Below are 17,868 nucleotides of genomic sequence, written 5' to 3' on the forward strand. Positions count from 1 at the left end.
TGTGTGTTCCTGCTGTCTCATGACAGCTAGTGAGGAAGAGGTTAAGTTAAGCTTGTGTGTAGCATATAATCATGTAACAAGAACTGAACAAGTTATAAGCATATATTGTCACACATGCACACCAGGGGGTCGCCTTTCAGGCTCACCTGAGGTATGCGGTACTACTCTGGGACAAAAGGGGACGCTGTTGTCAAGTCTTGTCTCCTTTTTCCTCTCAGCCTCGAGTAACTGCCCATTGAGGGCAACGAAGCTGAGGTTGCCCCACCCTTCCGATTCTCTCAGTATAAAAGGGAGATGCTCCCAGAAAGTGGCGTCTCATTTTGGACCACCACAATAGCGAATACTGGAGGGAGAGGAAGACAGAAAGTAGCGACCCTGACAGAGAACTGATTCAAGAGAACTGTTTCTAGCAAAGAGAGTGTCTTTTTTTGTTGGAATTAAATGGGTTTTTGCCTGTTTGGTGCCCCAAGCATTTGCATTTGCTGAGGGTTCAATTTAATCTGCCAAGTTTAGGGTCACAGCGAGCCAGTGATTATTGCAGTAGCATTGGGTGGAAGTCAGAAAGCAAATGTGCTGGACACAACACTGATCCTATTCAGGACACAATTGCAGAGCCATTCAGAAAAAAGTGCACTGTGTGCAATCAAGTATCGAAAAACCTATAAATGAAGGTGTTAGTTTAGTTTTAATCTTGCTATATGCTATTGATTTGTTGAAACAGTGTGATCTGGTGACACAGTGGTCAGTCCTCATACTGTGAATCTTTGAGTTTTGAAGGTGGGGATGGGAAAAGGGGATTAAGAAAATACATTTTTAAAACTCAAGAAAATTGTCACATTTGTGTGCCTGGTCGGGTTCAAGGAGGTTTATACGTGGGCTTAGGATTTAATAAATGCTGGCCAGTCAGTTCAGTTTTACATACAAAAGAACAAAATTAACATAAATGTAATGCATTATAACACATTACAACAGTGCAACTATGTAACATATCTCGTAATTATAATGTATAATGTAACTAATCTATTTTTAAAAGTAACATTCTAATTCTCTCCCTAATTTGGATTTGGTTTTAATGGGGTAGCACTTATTTTAAAAATTCAGATACCTGTGACTCTATTGATCAAACACCGCAAGAGGGCAATGGACTCATGTGTATTCAGTCCTCAAGATTTTTTGTCAGGAGCAGTTTCAGGGGCTTAGAAAAATAAAAAACACATTCTGACCATTTTCTTTTATTATTAAATTTTGGATATTAATTCAGGGGTCGACACAGAATGTCTCTGGCACATTGGCACAAGAGGGAGCATGAGGGAGCCAAGTGAATGGCTTCAGGCTGAGCTCCTCTCTGCTTTCAGCTCAACAGTCCTTCAGCAAATCAAAGCTCCAGAGAATGGTTGCACGTCCACGAGAGTATGCCTTCAATCGATTGCTGTCACTGCAGTCAGGTTTCACCTCAGCTGACAGTAACATGCGTATCTCTTTCCTTTTCCCTGTCTCTCTGCCTTTCTGTTTCAGGACTTAAGAAATGACCGGACTGTACTGGGCCTCAGAGCTAGGCCACATCTGATGGCCTAGATGAGCTGGCTTGCTATCTAATTGTTTTATTCAGTTGAGCCCACTAATGTTTGTGAGACCTCTGTAGTTTTGGATAAAATGATCAATATGCTAAAATGAGCCATGAGGGAAGGCCGCATCTTGTCCAGTATAAACTAATCTTATGTGACAAGCCCATATTCTTACTTGAAGAGCCAAGTGCTGCTTCTCAAATGATAAACAAGATCCTTCCAGGCTGTATCTTATCAAGGTACGCTGACCCACATGGGAGAAGGGAATTAACTACTAATTGTACATTCCTGTACAATTCTCAACATTAGGATAATTTTGATGGGAACAGGCCATTCAACTCATAAAGCTCATCAGTTCTATTGGAATACTTTCTCCAAAATAACATTAAATCCAGTTTTAAGTGGCCATAAAATCTCGCTGTCCACAACACTAGATTATTTATTTCATGTGCCTGTGGATCTCCATAATAACAACAACATTGCTAATATTGGTGCAAAATTCACCCTTATTCAGTTTCCAACTGTGTCTCTGTTCCTGCTGAAGAGCTCAGTCTAAAGCAGGGGTGTCCAAACTTTTTTTTACTGGGGGCCACATACAGAGAAATATATGAAGGACTGGGCCACCCACTAGAGGTGAGGTATACTGCCTCACCTCCTGTGTATTAAGCTAGCAAAATCAATCAAATGTAGGTCAATTATGCTTCAAAATTAAATATGCTTAAAGAAATAACAGCATCACAGTTCTCCATTAATGGGTTTTCATTTATTGTATTACAAAGTGCTCTCATCACACGCAATTGAGTAAAAATCAAAAACACAAGCTTTAACTGACACTTGATGTTTTAAGTTAGCTGACAAATCTTCAATTCGCCACATAAGCGAACGTTGTTGAATTCCTGCATTTTCTCCGTGCACATTATTCCTACGACTTTAGTGAGGCACTGATTTATGAAGTCACCATCTGGGAAAGGTTTCCCGTGTCAGGCAGTGAGTTGCGCTACCTTGTAACTGGCTAATGTGGCATTTTCTTGTGTTTTGTTAGCACAGGAAAAAATACTGTTGTTGAACTAGCAGATTAGCTGCCATTTGCTTAACTTTCTGTTCTTGCTCAGCACCAGTGTAGGACGTGTAGGTCGGATGTTTGGTTCTGTAGGCATTGACACACATTATACTCTTTCATCACTGCAACAGTTTCATTGCAAATCAAACAGTCACACTTGCCCTTGACTTCTAGGAAGAAATATTCATTTTCCCACTCTGTCTGAAATTTTCTGCACTCCTTTCCTATTGTGTGTTTCTTTGGTTCTTTTAGTTTGGTTTGGTTCATTTTTGGTCACCCGTAGCAAAATTGTTCGTTGGTTGCACTTGTTTGTGAAGCCACTGCCTTGATCAAGACAGTAGCTCCGCCTTGTGTTAAACCCAAGAAGTACAATACTGTTAAAAACAATTTTCGTGTGTGGGCCATATTTCATTATATTTTTAGAATTTGCTGAAGGCCAATTAAAAATGGACCAGAGGACGCAGTTGGTCCACAGGCGTTAGTTTGGACACCTCTGGTGTAAAAGCTGGGATCAACCATGCTAATTATCTTCATAATCTGAGCACTTTGATCAAGTCACCTCTTGAGCTTCATTTGCTTAAATGAAAAACCGTCAAAACCCTCAATCTTTCCACATAACTCACAGTCTTGGAATCAGCCTGGTTACTCAAGTAACCACATTGAAGGCAGTCAAACATCTTCATTCAAGGTTCCATCAGATATACACTTAAGAGGCAGGAGGCTTACTCAGCCTCATCGCTTTGTAGCTGTCCTCTTTTCATGCCCCATGAGTCCCTGTTTTTAGTGATCAATTCAAATTGGGTCAAACATTCTACCGTACATCATCTTTCAAATTCAAGAGATCAAATCAGGACATGCCATTCAAGTGAAACCTCTAAGACCTGATTGGACAACTGGTGTCAGATATCATGCTTCCTAAACTAATTTACAGCTACATCATAAGTTTGAGTCTTAAATGGGACCTTAAAAGAACTGAAATAATCTGTGCATGTCATAGTAAAGATTTTCATCTGGCACTTTAAACTGGCCCTTGCTGTGGACAATGCTTTTACTTCATTGACTCAGCATCTTGTGTTCAAATTCCATGTCTGGATGTCCATGTGGAGTTTACCATTCCCACTATGTGCTTGGGTCTTCCTTCCACATCATTTGCTGATTCATTTATCTGATGATTCCATATTAGCCTTTCATGATCGTGTGTGGGCCCTTGTGGTCATCCAGGGCTGTTACCTGGTGGGAAAGACTCTGGTCCAACACTACTGAAGTGGATTAAGAGTATTTGAGCATGTTAATATAAACATGTCCTACATTCGTGAGTGTGCCAATGTGTGAAAGTGTCCGGTAATGGACAAGTGCTCCGTTCAAGGCAGGTTCATGTCTTACTCCTATTGCTGCTTGGATAGGCTCCAGTTCCATGAAACCCTATAACTAGATTAATTGGGTAAGTTTTCAGGTTTCAGATGTAACGAGGAAGCTGAAAATGACACTGTTAGTTTTTAATTGCTAAATTAATGACAAATGTAAAGCAGAGCTTTGAAAATAATCTACCGGTGTCTGGTTGAATACATACAACTGGCTGATGGGAGGCAGCGAGTTTCACCCAGGTAAGAAAACTAACTAAAAGCAAGGTGGTGTAGCCTTAAGGCCAGAAACCCAGGGCACTTTAGACACCTGGTATGCCCTGCAGGGAAAATGACTCTTTCAAGTGTTTCAGGATGGCTGTCTTGACAGACTTCACAGACACTCCCTGCAGTACTGAGAATTCAGCTCTAATTATAAGCCTACACAGAACACAGATGGCTCTGCTTTCAAATAAAGACGCCCCACACCCACACCTCAGGGGGTCTCTCTGTGGAGCCCCTAAAACTACTGATTATATCTGGAACAATCCTGCCTCTATATGAAATAAATTAATAGCTTTTCTCAAATTGCAAAGCTGAAAGGCGAACCTCAGAAAGTGATGAAGAATTAGGGAGGCTAATAAGGGCAGACTCTCTTGTGGACGGACATAATTAAAAGCTCCTTTACTTTTTAGATGGTAATACTAGTGCATGGACCAATTTTTCATTTCCTTTTATATTCTGTGCAAACTTTAGTGTCCACTGACACTGATTTCTTGTTTCAACTTGTAATAGTTTTTTTTTTTAATTTTATTGAACTCATGAGTTTTTCAATTTCATTCTGTACTGCAGTCTTGTTGTTTCTGTAAAGTATTTTGTTGTGCATGCCATTAATTATTAAAGAGTTACTCTATTTGGATGGATGCTCAGGCCACTGCTTTCTTTTTGTTTTTGCAAAGTTCTTCTTGATTGCATTTTGTGGTCCTGTATGAGTGTGGCGGCACAGTGGTCAGTGCTACTGTCTAGCAGCATCAAGGGAATGGGTTTCATTCCTGGCCTGTCTATATAGGGTTTTCATGTACCCTTTGCGTTCTCAAAGTATTCTGCTGCATCGTAAAGATGTACATGCTAGGTTAATGCTTGACAGTGGTGTAGAAATTCCCACCTTTCACCATTCCACCTAATTATGCTGCTTGGACAGACTACAACTTTAAGTGACACTAAAAACTGGAGTTAAGCACTTTCCAAAATGGCTGGAAGGACTAGCCAATATCTGTTGTGAGGAAAAATGTAAAGATACAATAGGCAAGCATTTCATTTTTTTATTGATTCATTCTTTTGTATGGATTAATATACAAAATACACCTTGTATAAACAACAGAAAGGATGACGGAGTGCCTGGGAGCAGCAATTATCTCTTTATTCCAAAGCCTTCTTCTACCCCACAGGAGACAGAAAGAATAAAACATCCTCACAGAAGATAATGATCCATCTTTACTAAAATGTAAAAACGATTACAATTCAATAAAATAAAATTGTTTTAACTAATTGTTTCTGGACCTGGAGATTCAGGTTTAGGTTTTACACCTGCTAACAAGGCAAACGTAGGATTTGTGAGCCCTTTGTCTCTTTTGTAACTGTGCTTCTTCTTACTACGCCCATATGCTTAGAGGCCATACAGCACTGTGCTTATCTCACAATCAGCCCTGCAAATGGCTGTGAGCAGGCATGGATGGTTATAGACAGCCACAGGGCGCTATACATGCATTGCATTTCAAAGGCCTAAATGTGAGACCCTTTTAAAGACTTGCCCTGGACAGGTCTTATCAATCAGTTGTAGAAATGCCCCTAAACACTTTCATCATCTCAAAAATGAAAGGCAGTTTTTTTGAGATGGTGGCAAGGAGGCTGATCCTAAGCATACAGGGGTTAGCATCTTCTGCTCACAGAAGTGCACTGACGTTTGTACTAAATGGGGGCCGATAGTTTGAGGGGGTCTGCTTTGATCCAGTGATCAGGCAAATCCAGCCTCTACTGTAGGGGTCTTAAAATCCTTTCCTTGAAGCCAGCAGTTTTTTGCTAGTTTTCTAATTAGTAGCAAGTTGTTGCTGTTAAGAAAACTTGTTATTCAATTCTAAGACTTTTTAGTGCTCTCATTCTGCCACATTAGACAGTTCAAATATTATAGATTTTATTTTTTGAGAATATCATCTTAATATTTTGTGGTCTTAGGTAAATTAGTATTTCTAAGTTCTAAACTAAATACAGAGAGGTGTAAATTCATTGTTAATTGGGAGCTGGTTAAACAAACGGAAGCAATTAAGAGCTCTGAGTCTTACAAATTAAAAAAGATGTATAAAGTGACTGGAACAATGATCTGAATGAACAGGATATGAGTTTGAGCCACCTGTGGACTGCCCAAAAGCCTTGCTTTTACAATAAAGAATGCAGGCACATTATAATAAACCATAATATTATTTTTTTAGATTTTCAGGGGCTGTTCCTAAATGGTCACAAAACCGGTGTCAGGTCATAGTTGTGATTTTGCTTTTTGCAGTTTAAACATTTTCAAATTAAACATTAATCTTTAAAAGTAGGACCATTTAAATTCTTTTGTAAACACTTTGTTTTATGAGTTAATGCTAATATCCCTAATGTTGCCTTCATTCGAGGCTCACTACAAGGTTGAGGAGGGGTTATAAAACAAGCTGGACGAGTGCTGATTCCACATCTACAGAACTACTCCGAAGTGGAGCAGCTCTGTCATCTTTTGGGCTGGCATGGAATGAAGTAACATCCTAAAATTCAGTTTCACTCCAGACACTGCTAATCGGTATTTACATTTGCGAAGTAGTTTAAATAAAGACTACTAATGGCTATGCAAGCGTGATGATATTAAATTCATCATTCTGAAGCCTCCTTTTATCAGCATTTCATTTTTGATGCCCTACATCCAAACAAAATAGTAGATGAGGTTGAAAATGATTCTGTTGAAGGAAAGACTGATTCAAATGAAAACTGTCCAACTGAGGTGGGCTGTAGTGGTGTGTTTCCAATCCTCATACCATACAAAATTAATAGGACAGGACAGAAAGCCTCTAAGCATCAGCTTAATTTATATTTTCGGGCTTTCTGTCAACTTCCGGTGACAGTGAGTAAAATGTTAGCTCACTTGTTGGCTAGTGCTCAGGAGTACACCACACTGCTGCAATAGTGTCATGAAAAAGAAACATCACTCTAGGGTGAAGGATGGAAAGAAAATAGTGCAATTTACTGCCGTGCACAGATCTGTTAAGGCAGAAGGCCAGCTGGAAACACCTGCAACAAAGACAAAAGAGAGGAATGTGAAAAATCATTCTTTAATAGGCAGCATGACCTCTTCAGAACAAAGGCAAGCTCACAGAGTATTTCCTAGTTTCTTAAAATCTCACATTGTACAAGTTCTTTTATAACCAATCCCTCTTTATCCATTACTCTCATTCACTGAGACTAATCAGGAGGTAAAACAGTGACATAAATGTATGTGCTTTCTTAAAATTTAAATCAAGTAATACTTGTGTGTGCTTTTCAAGCCCAATTAAAATGTTTTTCCATTTTCACTTTAGCAGTCGTCACTTTGAAATTAATAGTATGGCAACACAAAATTCTCAGCACCTCCTGGCTTGGAGGAAACATATTCCTAGTGGTAAGAAAGAGACGCATTTAATCTCATTTGAGATTTTCTATGCATTTACCTAAGGCATGTAACTGCTGAAATGTTCCTTAATCTTCATTTAAATTTCTGCAAAATGTTTGGATGTACAATTATTTCTGAAATATTCAAAAGATGCTCTTCAATAAATTTCTAATGAAGGGGAGATTAACCAATGTCAAAAAACAGGTAAACAACCCTCAAATAAACTTTGAATTACTTGAAGCAGGTACCTACAACTGTAGTTTCCTAATGAAGAAAGTGTGACTCTGCAGTAAATGGGCAGTTAGACCACAAAAACACAAACACTGCATTATTGACAGATCAATTGATGGCACAAGGTTGTAATTCCAAATAAAGAAACTAATGAAAAAATGAAAGCAGGCATTTCAATAAAAAATTTAAAGTAGTCTAGACACTACATTTCACAATATTAATGATTCATTTTGCACATTTAATTTTGATAATGTTTATTTATTTTATTTAATTTTGTTTTACTGTGACTCCATTTTTCATTTTCATGGATGATGCTAGTTTCTTCTTCTGGTTGCTAGGCTGGTTGCTAACTGTGTGACCTGTGTCATATGACATGTGACATGGTCATATGTGATGGCTGAGGTTTGTCACTTCGAGGAATTTCTGGAAATCCTTGGAGGCAATCAACAAAGTTTATTTACATTAACGATATGTTCAGCCAATTGGAGTTGGACTATATCATCTTTTGATTAACCATTTTTTGGCTTTGTTCTTCTTCCTTTCAGCTAAGGTTTTTGTTTTCTGTTTTTATGGTTATGGGTCCTGATTGTTTTAACTCTCTGGTAATGACTTTTTGACGACTCTATTGCTACGTTCCCTCTTTTCAACTCTTAGTCGATTTTTACTGTGAGCTACTATTTGTTTCAAAACAGCGAAACAAATTTTTTGGGCTTTTTATATTGTAGTTTCTCTTTGCTGTTGTTTGTTTGAAAGGATAAAACTGCTATCCGAGCGCATAGCTGAGATTCAGATGTTTTATAATAAGAACAGGTATTTGTTCAGACACATTTGAATGTGAGTTAAAATTCTGGATGCTACTTGTATATTCCTTCTGTGGTTTACACACATCATTAGCATGTTGTGCTTACAATATACACAGACTCTGTAGCACGAAGGGGCAAACGGGCCCCCACTACTTCACTACCTCATCCTTATAATTTTGGATGAAAGAATTTTGGCACACATTCACTTATATAAATTGAGTGCTAAAACACATTTGTAGTTTGTTAGCGACAAGATATTGACTTTGTGATATGGACTGTTCAATAATTTTTTAACATTATTTTATAGAACATTTCATGTCCTTTTCAGGACATTTTGTAGTTACATAGAGGTTTTGCAAGTTGGTGAACCCATTTATATAATTTACTTCTAGCTTTGCTTTTGTTTTTAGTAGTTCAGTTTATTTCACATCTTTCCATGAAGCCATTTTGTAAGTGTTTGTTTGTGGTTTCCACCACATTATATCTCAATTCATGGGCTTTTTCAACTGAGTTTAATTTGTTGGTCTCTTATTCATTAAACCTGACATGCTTCTACCTTTGGCAGAAAAATCCACACTAACCCCTAATTCATCCCAAAAGCAAAACACCCACAGAGCGTTCATCTGTCCAGTTCACAGACTTCAACACTCATTCACAAGCAAGATTAAAAACAGCAGCTTGTGTAGTTTTGCACCAATTTCTCAACATTTCTGTATCTGTTATGGAGTAAAGTGCATTCATTTCTATTTTATTTTTCTTTTCAGTCAGTAGTTTTTATTTAAAAAGTGAATTGAGTTTCCTAATTACTATAGGTGTGGACATTTCATATATGCATATTTAACTTAACATTTAACATAACTGTGAACAATTATGAATCTGTTAAGGCAAAGGTAAATGATGGTGGAAGTCAAAGACACAATCATATTACATTTTGTTTGAATAAAATAATCAAATGTCAATTAATTATATAAATGTAATGATTTTTAAAATACCCAATTTTAGTAGTATTTGTTGTTAACATCCGTGTTTACTGGGACTGAAAGCAAAAGTAAATTGTCACTTGAGTGGCTGTAATGGCTCCATTTCAACCAAAATTACACAGCCTCCCTGATTTCTGATGCCCACCTACTGATTTTTTTCCCTGGCACTGGCCTTTTCGTTAAGCTTTTGTTAGTTTTCATAACATTTTGTGGGTCACATTGCAGCAAAAACTATGCAGTTTGATTATGAATAAAAGTTCGGTGTCAATTAAACATTACAAGAAACCAAAAAAAAGAAAAAAAAATCTTTATATATAGTACGCTACCGTGGTTGTTTGTTTGTCTGTCCAGGATTTTAAATCATCTGTAGCTCGCAAACCGCTTGAACTATTGACCTGAAGTTAGGTACACATATACTATGTGATGTCTACTATCTGCTTTCGGGGTGAAGATTGACCTCCAAGGTTATTTTTCTTTTTATTTTTATTTTATTGTAGAATCAACTCTCGGCAGCCGCCAGCAGGGCGGCTGTGCGGTGCGTGCATACAGGCTCCGTTCTCATCCCTACCACCTTTTCCGTCACTTCCCCTACCTCTTTATATCTTAAATCATTCTTGATTCAAATTAAGGAAAACGTACTAAGTAATTGCAACACAAACACTGACTTAAGGGACGGCACAGTGGCGCAGTGGGTAGCGCTGCTGCCTCACAGTTAGGAGACCTGGGTTTGCTTCCCGGGTCCTCCCTGCATGGAGTTTGCATGTTCTCCCCGTGTCTGCGGGTGCTCCGGGTTTCCTCCCACAGTCCAAAGACATGCAGGTTAGGTGCACTGGCGATCTTAAATTGTCCCTAGTGTGTGCTTGGTGTGTGGGTGTGTGTGTGTGTGTGCGCACCCTGTGGTGGGCTGGCGCCCTGCCCGGGGTTTGTTTCCTGCCTTGTGCACTGTGTTGGCTGGGATTGGCTCCAGCAGACCCCTGTGACCCTGTAGTTAGGATATAGTGGGTTGGATAATGGATGGATGGACACTGACTTAATCAGTTTTAACGTGAAAAGATGCCGTCGAAAGAAGAAACAGTCCACTAGGGTGGAGAAAAGAAGAGCTGCTAAGGAAGCAGCAAGCGCATCAACCTCTGAGCAAACGAATGCTAAACGTACAGAAAAAGAGGATGAAAACTAGGAATGCTCAAGTCAAGTGGATTCGCAGTGTGCTGTTACCATTATATATACTGCATATATATATATATATATATATATATATATATATACTGTATATATTTATATATATTTTCTTGCATTGTAAGAGTTTTGTTGCAGCTCAGGTTGAATTAACACTTTACATATTGGTGAACTTTGGCTGGTTAGGATGGGGAGTTGCAGTTTAAGCTCTTGATTTAGTGGTGCAGCTCCAATATAAATGTGGTAAGCATTTCATAGAAACATGCTCTTTTGCAAAGCATTTTGAGACTGCGGGCTGATCTTATTAACTGTCAAGAAGTGGAGGTTTTGTTAGATTGCTACTTTTCATTAGCCTTGGAATTAATTGTAGTACTAAGCATTTGGTTTTCTAATTTAAAACTAAGTTCTATTTATTAACTTTAGATAATTTTCTACAAATCACTTTAGATAAAGACATCTGCAAAATAAATAAAAATAATGACAAACCATTCTCTAATGATTAGACATTTAGAACATTCAGTTATATATGTGAAACACTCATAACATTCCAGTTTACATAATAAAAAAATGACAGTAGAATTATGTATACCAGTTCCTTTTACCCAGACAAGAATACCTAAATACAACAAATATGTGTTAAATACTGACTATATGCAAAATGTGCAATTTAACTTGGGTTAATTCTAGACAAATTTCTAGACAGGCCTTTTGAGCTCTATCGATAGAGCAGGTTTGCATTTAAAAAGGAAAAAAATCTGAATTAGCATAATTTGTGGAGTTCATAAGAAATTTAATAATTTATTTCCTGAGGTAAAAGTATATAATAAACAAGAATAGTTATATCATATATCCATCCATCCATTTTCCAACCCGCTGAATCCGAACACAGGGTCACGGGGGTCTGCTGGAGCCAATCCCAGCCAACACAGGGCACAAGGCAGGGAACCAATCCTGGGCAGGGTGCCAACCCACCGCAGGACACACACAAACACACCAAGCACACACTAGGGCCAATTTAGAATCGCCAATCCACCTAACCAGCATGTCTTTGGACTGTGGGAGGAAACCGGAGCGCCCGGAGGAAACCCACGCAGACACGGGGAGAACATGCAAACTCCACGCAGGGAGGACCCGGGAAGCGAACCCAGGTCCCCAGATCTCCCAACTGCGAGGCAGCAGCGCTACCCACTGCGCCACCGTGCCGCCCTATCATATATCTGAAATGTTAAAATATGTGCTTCAGTTCAAATGTTTAAAGTCTAAATATTCTCAATTGGAGTTAGAAATTTGTCATTTTTTTACTCTCTGATTGAGGGTACAGAGGGCTAGATCCCTAGTAAAGGATCATAATTCAATTTGTAATCACTGATCTTGAAATAGTCTAAAACGTTTGAAAGCAATTATTGCGTTACTGGAGTCAGAAAAAATGTACCAACTGCAACTAAATGTAAATTGTAATAGAATGTTTTAAAATTTACAATTTCACATATATCAATATACTAATTCGATTAAACTATTCTTTTCTTCTATCATATTGCTAAAAATAAAACCTCTTTTTAATTTTGTACGTTTGCTTTTTTGTTTAAAGTTACTCAATGTTTGTAACTTCTTTAATACATAATATTAAAAAGCCACAATGACATTCTGAGAGCCTTTAAACCCAAACTTTAAACAGGTTAGGGTGCTAAAAAGTAGTCTGATAATTCACATTAGCATTGATGAAATATCTTGTGTCTTGCACAAGGTTTTGCATATTGACTCCACACCTCTGTCTAAAATACAGTAATACCCCCAACATGCTTATTTTTGAATTTTGTCATTTTTAACCTTCTGGGAGTGACTCTTAGAGGGCTATGACCACTGGTAAAGAATAAGATGTCAAAAATATTTTCCGCAACCTTGAAATAGCATTAAAACGACACTCCATATACCTATATATACCTATATAACCAAACTCCACTTTTTGTAGTTTTGTGGATACTTGCAGGGAAAAATTTGGAGACTGGTAGCAGGATTGGCACTCCAGCTACTGTAAAAAATCTCACACTGTTCCAATCCATTCGAACTAGTATGGTGTTGAGGTGCACTTGAGTCCTAATTTGGGATCCTGAGGTTGTTCATCTTGTGGTGGGTGCAGCAAGGAGCTGAATCAGTACCTGCTTCCAACCTATCTCTCATTCTTTAACAATTTACTGTATATCTCATCAGGGGATGAACTCCTGGTGTTGGCTGTTATGGCACATATATAACGTAAAATCTTTCTGATAATTTTTGCTGAAGACACTATTACTTTACTCCTTATCACAAGGATGTACTTTCCTGCACAAAAATGGTCCACAAATGGCCAAAAATAATAGGGGGAACCAGCAAAAGCTTGACATTTTACATAACAAAACATCAGGCTGCATCACCTGTATATCATATTTGGGGGTTTTCTCATACTGGTGAGTTAGGAGGTGCTGGACAAAGAAAAACTGAAATGATCTCAAAGTGTTCATAAGTTGTTCTTGACAAACACAAAAGCTGCTGTTTCTCCTGGAACAGAAGGCTATCCATTTCATAACAATAGTAGTTGTCCAACAAAAACATGTCTATTTATGTAATTTATCTGCAAATGTGTTTCAAGCATAGTATTTGTTCTGTCCTTTTTACATAGTGACAGCTTTGGTTCCAAACATTATAAAAACACAAAACACAAGTCAGCATTTACTACAACAGCAAATAACTATGAATGATTTCACATCTCTCAACAGCTAAACGTTTCTTTTACAAGCAGCTGTAATAATTCAGGAATACATTTGTCAGAATCTAAACAGATTTTTTCTTTTTTCTCATTAAAATGTTTGGCCTTGGGCATGGACAGTTGCTGTTGTTTAAGGATTTTCTGGTTACTAGTCTAAATCCAAGGACTATGCCTGGCACCCTGGCCAGGGCTGGTGATTATTTTATGCTTGATGCAGCAAGCACAGAATCTAGCCTCCACAACACTGAACTGATTTGAGAGGGTTTTAAAATGGATGGATAGTCGTTTAGCCTGAAATGCTGGATCCTTTGGATAACTTCAGGATACATGCTGAAATGTGACGCCTTAGTGCCATAATTGTGCTCTGATATGCGTTTCCTGGATGTAAATGTTAAATATCCCTTTGTGTTTACATTCTGATCTGAGAAATAGCCTGCATTTGTATACAAATCTTGTGACCCAAACTCAAATGACAGTTTGATTTATTGATTGTGTACAACATCAATAGCCTGATTCCTAGGATGTGTTGTGTTTATCCCTGCAATATATAACCAAGACTAATCAATATTAAACTGTGAAGGCATTACCAATAACCATGTGATGGAAGTATCTTTGAATGTCAAAATATATTATAAAACTACCATCCATTTCCACATTACTTCAAGCTGCTTTTTCCATTAGGATGGATGGAGTTAAAGGTTCAGAAACCTGCCAGAAGTGATTGATTTGAATGTTATTATACTAGAATTCTTGTGAGTTTAATTCTGTTGTCCACATTAATGGTATACTTTTTTTTTAGATCTAATAGTCTACAGCAGTGCTTCCCAAACTCAGTCCTAGGGACCCATTGTGGCTACAGGTTTTTGTTCCATCCAACTTCATAATCGGTGACAACACCAGATAACACTGATCTCATTTAATTAGCTGATATTTATTTTCTCTTATTCTACATTCAGAAAACCACACCAGCATGATTTTTACATTTATATGACATTAAGAAATATTTCTGCTTTTGCTATAGATTTAAATGCTTAACTCTTTTTAGTGGAGTTTGCATGTTCTTCCCGTGTCTGCGTGGGTTTCCTTCGGGTGCTCTGGTTTCCTCCCACAGTCCAAAGACATGCAGGTTAGGTGCATTGGCGATCCTAAATTGTCCTGTGTGTGTGTGTGTGTGTCCTGCGGTGGGCTGGCGCCCTGCCCAGGGTTTGTTCCTGCCTTGTGCCCTGTGCTGGCTGGGATTGGCTCCAGCAGACCCCCGTGACCCTGTGTTAGGATATAGCGGGTTGGAAAATGACTGACTGACTTTCTTTTGTTGATTTCATTATACTGTATTTTGCCCTTTCTCTGTGCAGTTTTCCCCCTTCGTTGTACCTTATTAATGGCAATTAAAACCTAGCAGAGCAGACACCCAGGAAAACAACACTGAATAATCAAAGGCTGCAACTACTTTAGCGTCAGACCCACTAATTAGTAAATAATGGATTAATTAAACAATTAGAACACCTGGAAAAGCAGAATGAAAATCAAGATGAAAACATTGTTAAAAAGAAAAAAAATACATTATTCCCATGTAACTGCTTGGTACATTTTAATATTTTTTTTATTTTACCAAACTTATTTTTCTAATTTCTATATTGTTCCCAAACCACAGAACTTGGAAAATAACAGTTCACTTAATTAGCACAGAAGTCCAATTAAAAACAGAAGCTGATTGGAACAAAAACCTGCAGCCACAGTGGTCTCCAGGACTGAGGTTGGGAAGCACTGGTCTACAGATTGGGTTTCTTACATGTGGAAAGATTGCATTAGTTAAACATGGTTAGAAAATGTAGTACCTAAATAATGAGAGTTGAGCTGAGTAACTCTTTTTTGGTTTATGTTCAACAGTTTAAAGATATGTTCTTTATTTAGTTATATTACACCCAGGAATTTTTTGTTTTGTTGTGTTTTTTTTTTAATTTTCAACTATTACTTTTAATTTTTTATTTAATTTCTGTTAAGGTCATCATTTGTGCCCTATGCCTTTAAATGTTCAGCCATTCTATGTCTTTTGTGGATGGAACCTCAGGAGACCATGCTGACATGACCTCACCACTTTTTCTTACGTCTGAGACTCCTATTCGTAACACTTAGCTGTTCTGTTTTACTAACTGTATAAAAACATACATATGCCAGTTGCTTACTATGAGTGAATTGTGTACACTATAATTGGCTGGCACAATTGGCTGACACAGATGGGTGCTTTCCAGTGACCCTGACACAAATAAGCGGGTTAGAAATTAGAGAGATGATAACTTATTGTGATCAAATTTGAACTTGTAGGTTTACATAACAATTCAATTCCATACACATTTGTCTCAGATTTACAGCTATGTCTACAATCACTCCATATATAAGGGCCACTAGCAATTTGTGGATTCCTATTTTGATAGGAAAAACTCACCCCTCAACACTCACATACCTGGCATATTTAACTTAGCATATATTTTAATGATACAGAATTAATTTTATTCTGCATAATTATCCTGATTTCTGGACTGTAGTGGCAACACTGCACAGAAAAGGTGAAAGCTGACACAGAGAGAGCTCAGATGGGCCCTGCTATGGACTGGTGTCCCATTCAGAGCTGGTTCCTGCCTTGTGTCCTGTGCTACCACGACTGTCTCTCTAACCTGTAAATCCAGTGTCCTGGGCAATTACAGGTAGTTTCACTACAGTCTCTCTTCCAGTACCATATGGCCAAGCTTCTGAATGCTATAAAATGCAGATGGCTATAAAAAGAAGGAACTGAAAAAACACCCCATTGTGCTGCAAGGAATCATCCCTTCCACACCCAGTATTCAGTGAGCACTGTTAGTGTGTGTTTATTTGATTTTCCTTTGGTGGAGGTGTGGGGGAGGACTAAAGGCAATAGTGGTGGTGTGGTGGTTGACACTTTGTGGTCACTTTTCTCCTGCCTGTGAATGCATTAGGAGGTAATTATTCTGTTTCTTTCCACCCACAGTTACAAGACTAATAAAAAGTACCACAGTACTTCCTGGTAAGAACTGAAACAACACTCCCCCTATATGGCTATCAACCATCACTCGAAAAACGCCCTTCCCGTGGGAGCATGCAGTGCTAACTGAGAACATCTGTTTGTATCTGGGAGCCAGGATCCTGACCTGTCTTTGCCACACACTTTTCAAGTGTAATCATTAAAACGTGCCTCTGCTTATTTTGCAGTTATTTCAGACAGGAGGCAAAGCGTGCCAATCCTAAATGCCTGTCTGCTCCAGATCGCTAGAGGGTCTTTTCTTCTTCGAAACAGCACAATTTTTTTCTTTGGTGTGACCCCATTCTAGGCCTTAAATGTTTATTCAGTATGTAAGAACTGAAGGAGTATCACAAAGGAAAATCCCTCCCCTCTGGTGTTTCATCAAGAACAGAGGTGGTAGGCAGCCTTTGATAGATCCTAGCAGCATCATCCTCAACCACCTCATCCAGTTTAAGGACTTAATGAGAAACAATGCTGATTCTGTGGCCACTCAAGAAAGTAATGTGTGAAAATCAGTATTGTACATGGTCAACAACTGCACAGTTTCCTTCTAATTAACTGTGTTAAAGTGAAATGAAAACTAAAAACTACCTGAAAGATGACAATTTCAGGAGAGAGGGGCATGGAAGAAAGCAGAACTGAATGAATACATTCCTCTATGTAGTCAAAGTGCAGTATCAATTCACTCTGCTTACAACACAGTTTCAAAGTATAGGGCATTTCACATGGGGACACTGGTTACTGTAAAAGGCAATTTACAAAATGAAGACTGATAGATTGCACAAAGCATGCTGAGAACAATGTAAAGCTGGAACTTCTAGTGCCTAGTGTGCTAGTGCTGCATTCTTTCACATACTGTATATTTAGTGTGTTACGCAGGAACACTTCATTTGGGGCACTAAGCGTGCACCTATTTTGAGAACCATTCACTCTCTTCACCCCCTTTTTGTATATGTGTTTGTGTATGTGGGGGCTTCACAATGGCTGCAAGGTCCCAAATGTTCGCTTAGACTTCTTATGTCAAGAAATTGCCCAAGTCATAGATTAAGAAATTCCTATTCCTTGTCTGATTTTGAATTGCAAAGATGACACATATCATAGTCTAACAGTTTTGAATTAGTGAAATGACTCTATGTTGAATTGTGGCCACATATAGTAAGGTTTGTATTTTTCTATCATCGTTTTTACTTTGAGTGTTTGTTTGACTATACAGTTTACCATGCAATATTAAAACCTAATCCAAAGCAAGATAAGATA

General features: G+C 38.2%; 1 protein-coding gene across 2 annotated transcripts in view; it reads right to left on the minus strand.

Moving 5' to 3' along the window:
- Nucleotides 1-5,258: 5,258 nt before the first annotated feature.
- Nucleotides 5,259-17,868, minus strand: part of si:dkey-246i14.3 (ephrin A4) — a 93,814-nt gene continuing 81,204 nt past the window's right edge. For both annotated transcript variants that reach the window (XM_028794857.2, XM_028794856.2), the window contains exon 6: nt 5,259-7,283. The gene's annotated coding sequence lies outside the window, so the exon portion shown is untranslated. The remainder of the gene's footprint in view (nt 7,284-17,868) is intronic.

Source organism: Erpetoichthys calabaricus, chromosome 2 (assembly GCF_900747795.2).
Source record: "Erpetoichthys calabaricus chromosome 2, fErpCal1.3, whole genome shotgun sequence".
Classification (NCBI taxonomy): domain Eukaryota; kingdom Metazoa; phylum Chordata; class Cladistia; order Polypteriformes; family Polypteridae; genus Erpetoichthys; species Erpetoichthys calabaricus.